The following is a 13,321-nucleotide window of genomic DNA, read 5'->3' as shown; positions in this document are numbered from 1 at the left end:
ATGTCAGGGGCGGCTCCAAGGCTATGCACCAAGGCGGCAGTGGTGCGAGCCCAATCATCCTCTGGATGAGGGTCACATGGGCGGCTCGCCAACCACCCTTATATAACCCAGTGTCGGTCGTGGAAGTACGAACCTTGTCCATCTAACCTTGATTTCAGGCCTAGGCCCCACCCGAGCTCCCAGGAGGCCAATCCTAGAGAGGCGTCGCAGCCAGGTCACGTCACAAGGCATGGCAAATTCTGCAAGCAAACCAGGAATTGCATCGAAAAAGCATGAACAGTAAATCACCACCGTGTACATCACACCCCGACCACTCACACGCCGCCAGTCCTGAGACAGGCGACATAAAAAGCCGCTGCCAGGGGCGGCGCACCCACTCTCTCGCTCTTCTTGCTCCCTCAGTCGCGCGCCATAGCTCGTACCAAGCAGACTGCACGTAAGTCCACTGGAGGCAAGGCCCCTCGAAAGCAGCTGGCCACCAAGGCCACTCGCAAGTCTGCCTCTGCCACCGGCGGCGTCAAGAAAGCCCATCGTTACAGGCTTGGCACTGTGGCCCTGTGTGAGATCCATCGCTACCAGAAGAGCACTGAGCTGCTTATCAGGAAGCTGCCATTCCAGCATCTCGTCCGTGAGATTGCCCAGGACTTCCAGACTGACCTGCGCTTCCAGACCTCTGCCATCATGGCTCTGCAGGAGGCTTCTGAGGCCTATTTGGTCGGTCTCTTTGAGGACACCAACCTGTGTGACATCCACACCAAGTGTGTAACAATCATGCTAAGGACATCTAGCTGGCCTGCCGCATCCGTGGTGAGCGCACCTAAGGCGAGAGGCCCCTCACCTCGATCGAAAGAAATCTCGGCCCTTTTCAGGGCCAAAACCCTTCTTCAAAGAGAGATGATGACAGACCCTCAGTTTAGGTTTCTGTAATGCTAGGTGAAATTAGGCTCGACTTCTTGTACCTATTTCACCTAACGTGGAGCGGGGTCCTCTTTCGAGACCGGAGCTTAGTGCAATAAAGAGAGGCAGAACACAGAAACTCTAGGCAACAACCTTTACACGTATATTACCACAATCAGACACAGGACAAATCAGCAGATATTACAGCACAATACATAGCAATATAAAACCTTACCTAGGATATGTGTATCTCGCAGGATACTTGCTTCTCTGAGAGTAATGACAACACAATCGATCCTAGTGTATCAGGAGTACAATAAATATAGGTGCGTACTGGGGCACGGGAGGGGGGTTTAGTCTCACTAGGAGATAGGGGAGGTGCGGGGAGTGACTTGTGACGGCTAGGGGAAAGTTATGGTAATACTGGAGGGCGGCAGATATTAGCCGTGAAGTTTATATGGTTTCCACTAGCCGAGGGGCTTTGGTAATTGATTTTATTCTTGACTCACACTTACTCGGGATATTGGAGTGAGAGAGGGTGATAAACAAGATTAATGGGTTGCGTGGGGGAGGGAGAGAATACCATTAATACTTCCTTTCACAGAATTCTTTCACAGTAATGGGGGTATGTCTTTATAGGGGAATCTCCAGGCGGCACAGGCTTACTAATTATATTACAGGGATGTCACTCATAAGTATAGTTCATCAGATCTTGTTCCACACACTCGTCCTTTAACTTCTCACTGTGATCTTATTTACCCTGATATTCACTATATGATATCACTGCACAATACTTACATTAAGGGAAATCACACTTAACCTAAATCACTCGTACTACAGTATCACACGTATTCATCAGGGGGATAGGCAGGAACATGTCGTCGGCGATCCTGCCGGGCTAGGGGCACTGCCAATGCGAGGCGTGCCGAGAGGACACGGGATAACTTGTAAGGGCGTCCTCTCGCGTCCTGGGCTTCCCGTGACTTCCGGGCTTGGCTCAGGCGTGTGGCCCTCGGGACTGGGGCCGAATAGCTCCAGGAACCTCTGTGATAAGTCCCGGCCTGTCGTGAAGGCCTTACGGCGTCGTGTGGGCATAGGGAGATTGCGCCCGGGTGTCCTGGGGAGAACCGAGAGAGACTGTGGGCTGCAGTCTCCAGCGTCTAGGGGCGCCGACAGGGGAGGGCTGCAGCAGCGACTTGCACTGGGGTCCGTCAGGTGTGTCTGCTCTAGAGCCAGGTGTAGGGAACAGAGACTAGGGGAGGCTGTGAGGTCTGTCTGGGTCACTCTGGGACAGGAAGCCTGGGCTCTAGTCTCCTGCCGTAGGGACGTCTCTCTCCTTACCTCTCTCTGCACACCCTCGGAGCGACGATAGATCGTCTGACGAGGAAGGGAGTGACAATAGGTCATCTCTACCAAGATACTCTCGGAGCAACCATAGATCGTCTCATGAGGATGGGAGCGACCATAGATCGTCTCACGAGGATGGGAGTGACCATAGATCTTCTCACGAGGATGGGAGTGACCATATTTTGTCTCTACCGGAGCACTTTCGGAGCGACCATAGATCGTCTCACGAGGATGGGAGCGACCATAGATCGTCTCTACCAGAGGGGTGCCGTCTGGAGTGTCTTTTACAACTCCACCCCTAGCTGACTCAACAATTCCACTCCGTGAAGGTAGTGTCCTTCTCCTATGGCGGCGACGGCGTTGTGGCTGCATGACACAGGGGTGCACGGCCCGGGCTGACATACCGGGTATGTCGCTGTTGCTGGGAGTGGTGGTGACTGGTGGCGGCTACCCCGTGGGGTCCGTGTGGGGGTGTCGGCGCATCCTGGGGCATACTGAGCTGTGTTTAGCTTGCCCTGTCACCGGGGGTACTATGGTATATTTCGGCGGCACTGTTCTTTCAGTCACGCATTTTACCACTCTCCCCCTGTAAAAAGTCACGTCCTTGTGGCTGGAGGTGGAACACTTGTGTGTTGAAGGTGGTGTACACGGGCTGGAGGTGTTGCAACGCAGTTTGCCAGACGACGGTGTAGGGGTTCTCCTCTTGTGCTGGGTCGCAAGTGAGGAAGAGTGTGGAGGTGGTGATGGTAGACTGGAGGATGTTTAGCAGGTGGTGTGGCCTGCGGAGTCTGTGGTTCCTGCCAAGGGTAGGTGCCCATACGGCCCGCTTCACTCTCATCTTGCTTGGTGTGGCTGTCGGTGTGGTTGGGGGTTGAATGCTGGATACTGTGGGTAAGGGCCGGGTTTTGTGCCGTGGTAATGCGGCGTTGAGTCTCTGGGGAGTACAGGTAGAGGGGATTTGGGCCTGATGTAGCTTGATGGTGTGAAGTCGTGGAGAGGTGGGTGGTGTAGGGGTGTGTGAGTATCGGGCAGGCAGGCGTGAGAGGTGGCCCGAGTGGGTGGTGGTGGTCTCGAGGGTCGGGGTGGGGGGAGAAGTGGGCGTATGGGATGGGCGGGTTGTTTTGCGTGTTGTGGGCGTGGTGGGGCGCGGTGTTGGCAGAGTGGGTGTACGGATGGTGGGTAGGGGAGGGGGGGGTGGTAGTGGGTTGTGGTGAGGGTGTGGTGGCGTGGGCAGAAGAGGTGGGAGTGGGCGTTGAGGGGGAGGCCATGGAGGGAAGGGGTGAGGGTGAGGGAGGGGTGGCGGGGGAGGCGTCAGGTGAGGTGCTGGGGGTGGTGGTGGCCAGGGAGGTGGAGATGGTAGGGGGGTCGGAGTAGGAGGGTGAGGAGGAAACATAGCACTCATATGTGACTGTAGAGGGTGGTGCGGGGGCCGGAGGGGGCTGGGGGTGTGGGGCCGGAGCGGAGGAGGTGGGCGTGCGGAAAGGCCGCACGTGACGGTTGCGGAGGGTACGGGGAGTGCCGTGATAGTCTACGACTACTTGGTATGGGTTGGGGACTTTGGTCATTGTGTGGGGCCCCGTGAAACGGGGGGCGAGCTTGTGGGGAGTGGGAAGTTGGGCGACGACGACTGTGTCACCTGGGTTGAAAGGGTTGGAGGCTGTGTCGGGTCCAAGGTCTAAGTTCTTTTGCAGGTGGTATATCCGCCCTTTTAGCAGGTGTAGCGGGTCTGTAGTGGGAGCGGAAGCGGGCGGTTGCAGGTGATGGCATAGGGGTAGTAGGAGGGGGGTTTCGCCAAAGATTTTTTCGTGGGGGGAAACCCTGTCTTCTCGGGGGCACGAATTCATGCCCCACTGGACAATTTTTACATGTGCCGGCCAATCGTCGTCTTTTGTAGCCTCGATTCTGGTGCGTAGCTGATTGATAAGGGTACGATGGCTACGTTCACATACCGCGTTCCCTTGTGGCCAGTATGGTGAGGAGTGGGAGATCTTGAACCCGAAAATCCTGGCTAGTTCTTCCCAGACTTTTACGGAGAACTCGGGGGCATTATCAGAATGGATGGCTTGGGGAATGCCAAAGTAAGGGAACATGTGTCGGAGCAGGGCATCAGTGACAGCGACGGCATGATGTTCCTTAGCTGGGCAGGCTACTACGAATTTGGAGTACGTGTCTACAAAAGTGACCATGTATTTATATCCAGATTTAGGGGGAAGAGGGCCTACTACGTCAATCACCAGGAGTTGCCAGGGCTTGTGGGCGGTGATATGGCCAGATGGCCCGGCGGTCCGGGTGATATCTTTTCCAAGCGCGCAGGCGCGGCAAGTCTGGATAATTTCCTTGGCGAGTGTGGAGGGATTTGGGGCCCAGTAAATATCATTGAACACCTGTAGTAATTTTTTGGTGCCCAAGTGGATGCCGTTGTGGGCATATAGGTGGCGCAGGGTGTCACGTGCCGCATTGGGGGTCAAGAGGATGTGTCCGGATGGGGTTAGAAGGTGGTCGCCCTGTCGGCACAGCTTGGGGAATAGGTGAGCAGGGATCCAGGGGGGCTGTTCCTTGTGGTGCCAGAGTTGTAGGAGGTCGGGGTCCGGTTGTACCACGTGGATGTGGAGGCGGGAGAGGGCATCTGCATTGGTGTGGAGCTTTCCGGGTCTGTATGAAATCTCGTACTGAAACTCCTCTAGGGTGTCACGCCACCGGACGAGTTGGGCGTTATGGGAGTCTGATTGGCGCAACCACTGGAGTGATTGGTGGTCGGAGATTATCGTGACTTGGGTCCCGGAAAGATATGCCCTAAAATATTGGAGGGCCCAGATTATGCCGAGGCATTCTCGCTTGGTGGTGGCATAATTTTTTTCGGCTGGGTTCAGAGTGCGACTGGTGCAGGCAATGATGTGTTCCCGGCCAGCCTGTACCTGGGCTAGGACGGCGCCTATCGCGGTAAGGGATACATCCACGTAGAGGCGAAAAGGGAGGGCATAGTCGGGGAAGGCCACGATGGGGGCCGAGACAAGCTTGTCTTTTAGCTGTTGAAAAGCAGCTTGCCGGTCCTCGGTCCAAAGGAAAGGTTCCCCTTTTCGTGTCAAGTCGTGAAGAGGCTTAGCGATCTGCGCGAATCCCTTCACGAAGCGACGGTAATAGGACGTGAGTCCCAGGAAGGCGCGGACGTCGTGGACATCCTGCGGAGGTGGTATGTCCGCTATGACACGGAGCTTGTCGGGATCTGGGGAAATTCCTGCTTGGGAAATAGTATGTCCTAGGAACGAGACAGTCTTAGCGGCCAAGACACATTTAGACGGATGTAGCTTGAGGCCTGCCTGGCGAATTCTGGTGAAAACTCGACGGAGGCTCTGCAAGTGGTCGGCCCAGGTCTGGCTAAAAACAATGACGTCGTCAAGATAAGCTAAACATATTTCCCAAGTGAGGCCGCTCAAGACAGATTCCATTAGTCTGGAGAAAGTGGCAGGGGCATTGCAGAGGCCGAATGGCAGAACATTGAATTCGTAATGTTTGCCATTACTGGTGGAAAAGGCCGTCTTTCCTCGATGGTCCGGGTGGACGGGGACCTGCCAGTATCCAGACTGGAGGTCGAGGGTAGAAAACCAAGACGCCCCGTAGAGGGAGTCTAGGGAATCGTCAATGCGGGGGAGGGGGGTGGCATCTTTAATGGTGACGTCGTTCACATGGCGGTAGTCGATGCAAAATTGCATCATGACGTCTTTCTTTTTTACTAGAACGACGGGGGAGGACCACGGGCTGGTGGAGGGGGATAACACCTGCCTCTTCCATTTCACGCATCTGGCGGTCCTCCTCTTCTCTCTGTCGGGGGTTCTTGCGTTGGGAAGGTTGTCGTATAGGTGGGCCTGTTGTATGGATTTCGTGCGACAGGTACGTGGTATGCCCTATATCTGCTGGTCCTGTCACAAACAAATCCTGGAAATCCAGGAGGAGGCGGCATAAGGTGTCCGACTGCTGGTTGGAGAGATGTTCAGGGATGGGGGGTAGAGGGGTGGGGAGGTGGGAGGAGGATGAGGCACAGGGCTCGGCTTCCTCCATCTCTCCAATGATAAGCCCTTTGGGGAGGGTGAGAGGGGACGGGGCGAGGCTGGCGATGCGGATGGTGGCGTGGTGGGGAGGGAGGAAGGTGGGGGACACAAGGCAGGCAGAAAGGGGTCCGGAGGGGAGGAGGGGGGAGAACAAAACGGATGGACCTGAGGGCCTGTTAAGGCACACCCATGCCTCATGGTGGAAGGGGATGGTAACGGCGGCAGAGATGGTGGCAGGGAAAGAGGGGGCAGGAGTGGGGTGGAAAGGCATGGGAGGGGGAGGAGAGGGGGGTGGAAAAAGGGGGGAAGAAGGGGGGCACTGGGGGGAGGAAGAGGGCAAATCCTCCGGCCGGGGCCGCGGAGTGCATGTGCAAACGGCTGGGGTGGAACGGGGTGGGGGGCGGAACTAGAGTTGTCGGTGGCGACAGTCGATCGTGGCTCCGAGTTTTTGGAGCAAGTCTAGCCCTAAATAACCGTCATAACTCTGGCAGGAGGAATAAAAAATGATGAATGAATGTTGGGTGGACACTGGCTGGTGGGTGTCGACCCGTAGGGCCCGAGTTTCCCCATGGATGGGCAGGGGGCCATCCCCCGCGTCCACAAAGTGAGTGGTAGTAGGGCGGAGTGGGCCAAACTGCGATTTGTAGCGGGAGAAATAGTGGCTGTAAAGGCAGGACCTGGCCGCTCCCGTATCGACAGTAGTCTGGCCTTCACGCCGTTTATTTTCACCTTGTGGTATACTGGGGGGCGATACTTAGGGGTAATGGCCCCCGCCACCATGGGTTGGTGAGGGGGCGGGCCTAATAATCCAGCTGGCTAAGGCTTTCGTTCTCCTGTTCCTGCTCTAATTCTCCGGGATGGGGCTCGTCCACGGGCGTCAGCTCATCTGCTGGGGCTGTGATTCTGCGGCGAGCAGCTTTAAGCTGGTCCTGTATGTCATGAAGGGGGCAGCGGGAGTTGCAGGCTGTGAATTCCCACGGGTTGATAAGAATTAGGTTCGGGTTTTCTCGCGGGGTGGAGCACTGACGGGAGGGGTGTGCCCTGGGCGGGCTAGGCATCGGGGTCGGGCTGGTGTGAGGCAGAGGTGGACGCGGTTTGGCTGGGGGAGCCGGGGGTCGGGTGGGGAATTTCTTAACAACATTAATTTGTTGTGGAGAAGGGCAGGCGGTCAGGAGGCGCCGTATCAGCTGTATATCTCTATCCATGTCTCCTGTTGGGTCATGGATAGTGAAGTGTTGTTTTACAACACTTGGGAGTACTCTGAGCAGAGTATTAAATGTATGCTGATCCCGGGTTTCCTCATTTGCCTCTGGGTAGGCAGTAGTAACCAGGCATTTTGCCTGTATCAGGGTATTATCTAAATCCCCGTTGAATGAAAAACTATCCAATTTGGATAGAGCCACTACTTTCCCTAATGATGGGGTGATGGCTTGTACAGTGAACTTTGTAAAGTTCTACCAGGTGAGTTCTGGGACGATTTTCTGTGCTATGTTCGCCGCCGCTTTACCCAATAGTGGTAGTGTGACTGCAATTTTTTGTTGGTCATTTTCAAAGCCAATATCCAGTAAGGGTTTAATTATTGCCAGATATGTGTGTATATCATACTGGTCGGAGTCAAACTGGGTAACTGAACGTGCGGTTTGGTTGACATTTTGCCAAATATTTCCTGATTACCTCTCTTTTACGCCCGGGTCTAGAACCACCACTGGCCACCAGTGTAATGCTAGGTGGAATTAGGCTCGACTTCTCGTTCCTATTTCACCTAACGTGGACCGGGGTCCTCTTTCGAGACCGGAGCTTAGTGCAATAAAGAGAGGCAGGACACAAAAACTCTAGGCAACAACCTTTACACATATATTTCCACAATCAGACACAGGACAAATCAGCAGATATTACAGCACAATACATAGCAATATAAAACCTTATCTAGGATATGTGTATCTCGCAGGATACTTGCTTCTCTGATAGTAATGGCAACACAATCAATCCTAGTGTATCAGGAGTACAATAAATATAGGCGCGAACGGGGGCGCGGGAGGGGGGTTGAGTCTCACTAGGAGGAGATAGGGGAGGTGAGGGGAGTGACTTGTGATGGCTAGGGGAAAGTTATGGTAATACTGGAGGGCGGCAGATATTAGCCGTGAAGTTTATATGTTTCCACTAGCCGAGGGGCTTTGGTAATTGATTATATTCTTGATTCACACTTGCTCGGGATATTGGAGTGAGAGAGGGTGATAAACAAGATTAATGGGTAGTGTGGGGAAGGGAGAGAATACCATTAATACTCCCTTTCACAGTATTCCTTCACATTAATGGGGGTATGTCTTTATAGGGGAATCTCCAGGCGGCACAGGCTTACTAATTGTATTACAGGGATGTCACTCATAAGTATAGTTCATCAGATCTTGTTCCACACACTCGTCCTTTAACTTCTCACTGTGATCTTATTTACCCTGATATTCACTATATGATATCACTGCACAATACTTACATTAAGGGAAATCACACTTAACCTAAATCACTCGTACTACAGTATCACATGTATTCATCAGGGGGATAGGCAGGAACATGTCGTTGGCAATCCTGCCGGGCTAGGGGCACTGCCAATGCGAGGCGTGCCGAGAGGGCACGGGATAACTCGTAAGGGCGTCCTCTTGCGTCCTGGGCTTCCCGTGACTTCCGGGCTTGGCTCAGGCGTGTGGCCGTCGGGACTGGGGTCGAATAGCTCTAGGAACCACTGTGATAAGTCCCGGCGTGTCGTGAGGGCCTTATGGCGTCGTGGGGGAGTAGGGAGATCGTGCCCGGGTGTCCTGGGGAGAACCGAGAGAGACTGTGGGCTGCGGTCTCCAGCGTCTAGGGGCGCCAACAGGGGAGGACTGCGGCAGCAACTTCCACTGGGGTCTGTCAGGTGTGTCTGCTCTAGAGCCAGGCGTATGGAACAGAGACCAGGGGAGGCTATGAGGCCTGTCTGGGTCACTCTGGGACAGGAAGCCTGGGCTCTAGTCTCTTGGCATAGGGACATCTCTCTCCTTACCTCTCTCTGCACACCCTCGGAGCGACAATATATCGTCTCACGAGGAAGGGAGCGACAATAGGTCGTCCCTACCAAGACACTCTCGGAGCGACCATAGATCGTCTCACGAGGATGGGAGCAACCATAGATCGTCTCTACCGGAGCACTTTTGGAGCGACCATAGATCGTCTCACGAGGATGGGAGCGACCATAGATCGTCTCTACCGGAACACTTTCGGAGTGACCATAGATCGTCTCACAAGGATGGGAGCGACCATAGATCGTCTCTACCGGAGCACTTTTGGAGCGACCATAGATCATCTCACGAGGATGGGAGCGACCATAGATCGTCTCTACCAGAGGGGCGCCGTCTGAAGTGTCTTTTACAACTCCACCCCTAGCTGACTCAACAATTCCACTCCGTGAAGGTAGTATCCTTCTACGGCGGCGACGGCGTTGTGGCTGCGTGACACAGGGGCGCACGACCCGGGCTGACATATGTCGCTGTTGCCGGGAGTGGTGGTGACTGGTGGCGGCTACCCCGTGGGGTCCGTGTGGGGGTGTCGGCGCATCCTCGGGCATACTGAGCTGTGTTTGGCTTGCCCTGTCGTCGGGGGTACTATGGTATATTTCGGGGGCACTGTTCTTTAAGTCACACATTTTAGTTTCCATATATCAGCTCTTGCTTTTCCGCAGCGAAGTTTGCTCTTACACACACTTACAGATGAAAGAACTCCATTACTTACATACAGACATGCATTCATTCATTCCTTTTTTTTTTTTTTTTTTTTCAATCATTTACTCTTTTTTTTTTTTGGAAAGGGGGGGAATACTTGCCTATTCGTTTATTTCTTTTATTGATCTGTTGTTCACGTCGCGGTTTTTCTTTTCGTTATTTGCCTGTTTCTTTTACTTACTCATCGATTCACTCACGCCCTCATAAAGGTACACAGGTTTGCACAACGAGAAAGGCATTCCCGCTGCATATTAGGAGATGCTCTCTATCCGTCATGAACGCACGGTGAATTCTTCAGTTACTATGCTGGAAAAAAAAAAGTGAACCTGAACCCATCGATTTTCGCCTGCAGTTGTGCGCGTGTATGTATGTTTATACTGTACCTATGTATTTGTGTGTCTTTGTGAGGATGTATGTTTGTGTGTACGGACGTATGAGGACACACACACACACACACACACACACACACACACAGAGGGATTCAATCTAGGCGGACGTGCGATACCGGCGCTCCGTACCAAATCATCACGGCCAGTGGCATTACCTAAATAGTATCTTTGTATGAGTCAAGCTCAGTACCAGGTTAGACTAAATGATTGTTCATTATTAAAAGGAAAAAAATAATAAGTTTAAACAAGACTTGTACAAACAGGAAATAGAACCAAGACGAAAGAATACGCTGAGTCATCTCTGAGCTTTGTTTAGACTACAACAACACGGAGATTGTAAGTACATGCTCTTCACTTTAAGTATTGCAAAATGGATACATACTTCAGTAAAACAAATTTGGAAAAGAAGAGGGATAAAGGTAAAAAGCAAAATGATGATTTCTACCAAGAACTGGTTGAAGTAGAGACTCACAATAGACTGGTTGAACGTGTAAACAAACTAGAAATGGCTTTCAAAAATGAAATTGATGAAATAAAGAAGCAGATGCATTTGCAAAAGGAAGAAATAGAAAAACTAGGAAGGGAGGCCAAGAAGAAAGACACAACCATCAGTGAACTAACAGTGGAATTGAGTACACTTAGGAAGAAAATGAGTGAAATGGCACGTACAGTAGTCAATCACGAGAGTGTTATGGAAGAGTTCAAAAATGACACAGAGACAATTAGGCAAGTTAGCAGTCTTATTGACCAGAGCAGTGATATTGAGGAGAAGATAACACAAGTGAATGAAGCTGTGCAAAGCTACAAAAATGATGTAGAAACCACGTATGCTGAAATGGTGAAAGTAAAGAAAGACTTAGAAACAAGGGTGGAGGAAGAAAGCATTAAAAAGGAGGTGAAAAGAATAATCCAAAACAATCCAAAGTTAGTCAGAGATTCAGTAGAGATAAACAAATCAATAGTAATCACTGGTATAGAAGAGGAAGAAGTTAAAAACAAGATCACAAGAGATAAAAAGGAGATGGCAAATGTAATGAGCTTACTGAAAGAAGTATCAGAGGAAATCAGTAGTAAAGACATAGAGGAACACAAAGGTTAGGGAAATACGAGAAAAGCAAGAGAAGACCTCTAAAGGTGACTTTCCAGAGTGTAAACACTGTGGAAGAGATACTAAAAAATGCAAAGAATCTTATGGAAAAAGAGGAGTTCAAAAATGTATGGATAAAAAGATGCCCAACACAAGAGGAACTGGAATTACTGAAAGAGAAAAGGGAGGAAGCAAAAACAAAAAATGAGGGAAGATCAGAAGAGGAGAAGAAATTTTTTTTACAAAGTAATAGGATTGCAGGTACGAAAGTGGTACACAAACAGGATGGAAGAAAAAGGAGGAAGGTAGTAGAACCATGTCATGACAAGTATATAAACAAGATGATAAAGTTGATGTACTCAAATGTGGATGGAATGGTATCTAAATTACTAGAGATGAATGATCATGTCAGAGAAAATGAACCACAAATAATATGCCTAACTGAAACAAAATTAATACCAAGGATATCAAATGACATACTAAACTTAGAGGAATACAATTTATGGAGAAGAGACAGATATTTTAAAAAAAGGAGGAGGAATTATAATATTAACTAAGAAAAATCTAAAAGTCAAGGAAATAAAACTAGATATACCATCACAAGTAGAAATGATTGCAGTAGAGATTGACACATCTGAAGGTAAAGTAATTGTAGCCAATTTGTACATGCCACCCAGATCAAACACATGGGAAGGAGACGAATATGAGGACCTGGCAGAGAGTGAATTGTAGAGTGTAAGATCATTGCTACATAAAATGGAAGAGAAATCGGAAAGAATTATACTAACTGGGGACTTCAATACAAATATAAATTGGAATACTCTAGATATAAATAGCCAAGAAAGCTGTTGGGACCAAAAGCTCCTGGATCTCGTACAAGAGTTTTTCTTAACGCAACATGTGAGGGAAACCACCAGAAAAAGAGGACTTGATGTACCTTCAGTGCTAGATCTAATATTTACAAGGCAAGAAAATGATATTGACAGTTTAATATATCACCCTCCACTCGGCAAAAGCGATCATGCAGTACTAAATTATAACTTCAGGATAGCATATGACATAGTAAACAGCAATGATAGTCACAAAAAGAGCCTAAACTATAAAAAGGGAAATTATCAAGACCTAAAGAAGTATTTCTTAGAAGTTGATTGGGAAAATGAGCTTAGAGGACAAGATTTAAATGCTGTATATAAAAAATTTTGTGAATTTTATGAAATAGGAGTCCAGAAGTACATCCCACAGCACAAAGAAGCAGATAAGAAAATACAGAAATGGTTCAATACAGAATGTAAAAAATCAAAAGAAAGAAGAGATTTGTTGTGGAATAGATACAGAAGACACAATAGTGAAAGGGCGTATAATAATTACAAACAGGCAAGAAATGACTATACAAGAATAAGGAGGGAAGCCCAAAAACAGTTTGAGGAGGATATAATAAATAAAAGTAGTGATCAACTAAAGCTGTTTTACAGCTATATCAGAAGCAAAACTAAAGTAAAAGATATAATACAATCCATTACGGACGAGGGAATCACTTATACACAAGAGAAAGATATTTGTGAAGCACTAAATAAGAATTTCCAATTAGTATTTTACAGAAGAAAAATTTTTGGAGAGGGACTATGTGGAACACGCATGTCCACACATACTACCAGATATACAAATAGCAGAAAAAGTAATACAGGAGGAGTTAAGTAGATTAGACAGAGGAAAAGCAAGTGGTCCTGATGAAATTTCATGTTGGGTATTACGAGAATGTGCAAAGGAGTTAAGTAAACCATTATTTTTAATTTTCAAGAAATCCTT

At 49.9% G+C, this 13,321-nt stretch overlaps 1 pseudogene; it reads left to right on the top strand.

Annotated features, from left to right (window-relative positions):
- On the top strand, positions 1-821 carry LOC145389475 (histone H3-like; annotated as a pseudogene).
- The last annotated feature ends 12,500 nt before the right edge of the window (positions 822-13,321 follow it).

Source organism: Coenobita brevimanus, chromosome 117, assembly GCF_032717465.1.
Source record: "Coenobita brevimanus isolate Jiangsu-jjx chromosome 117, ASM3271746v2, whole genome shotgun sequence".
NCBI lineage: Eukaryota > Metazoa > Arthropoda > Malacostraca > Decapoda > Coenobitidae > Coenobita > Coenobita brevimanus.
The sequence above is the reverse complement of the archived record's forward strand: the minus strand, read 5'-3'. Positions and strand labels throughout refer to the sequence as shown.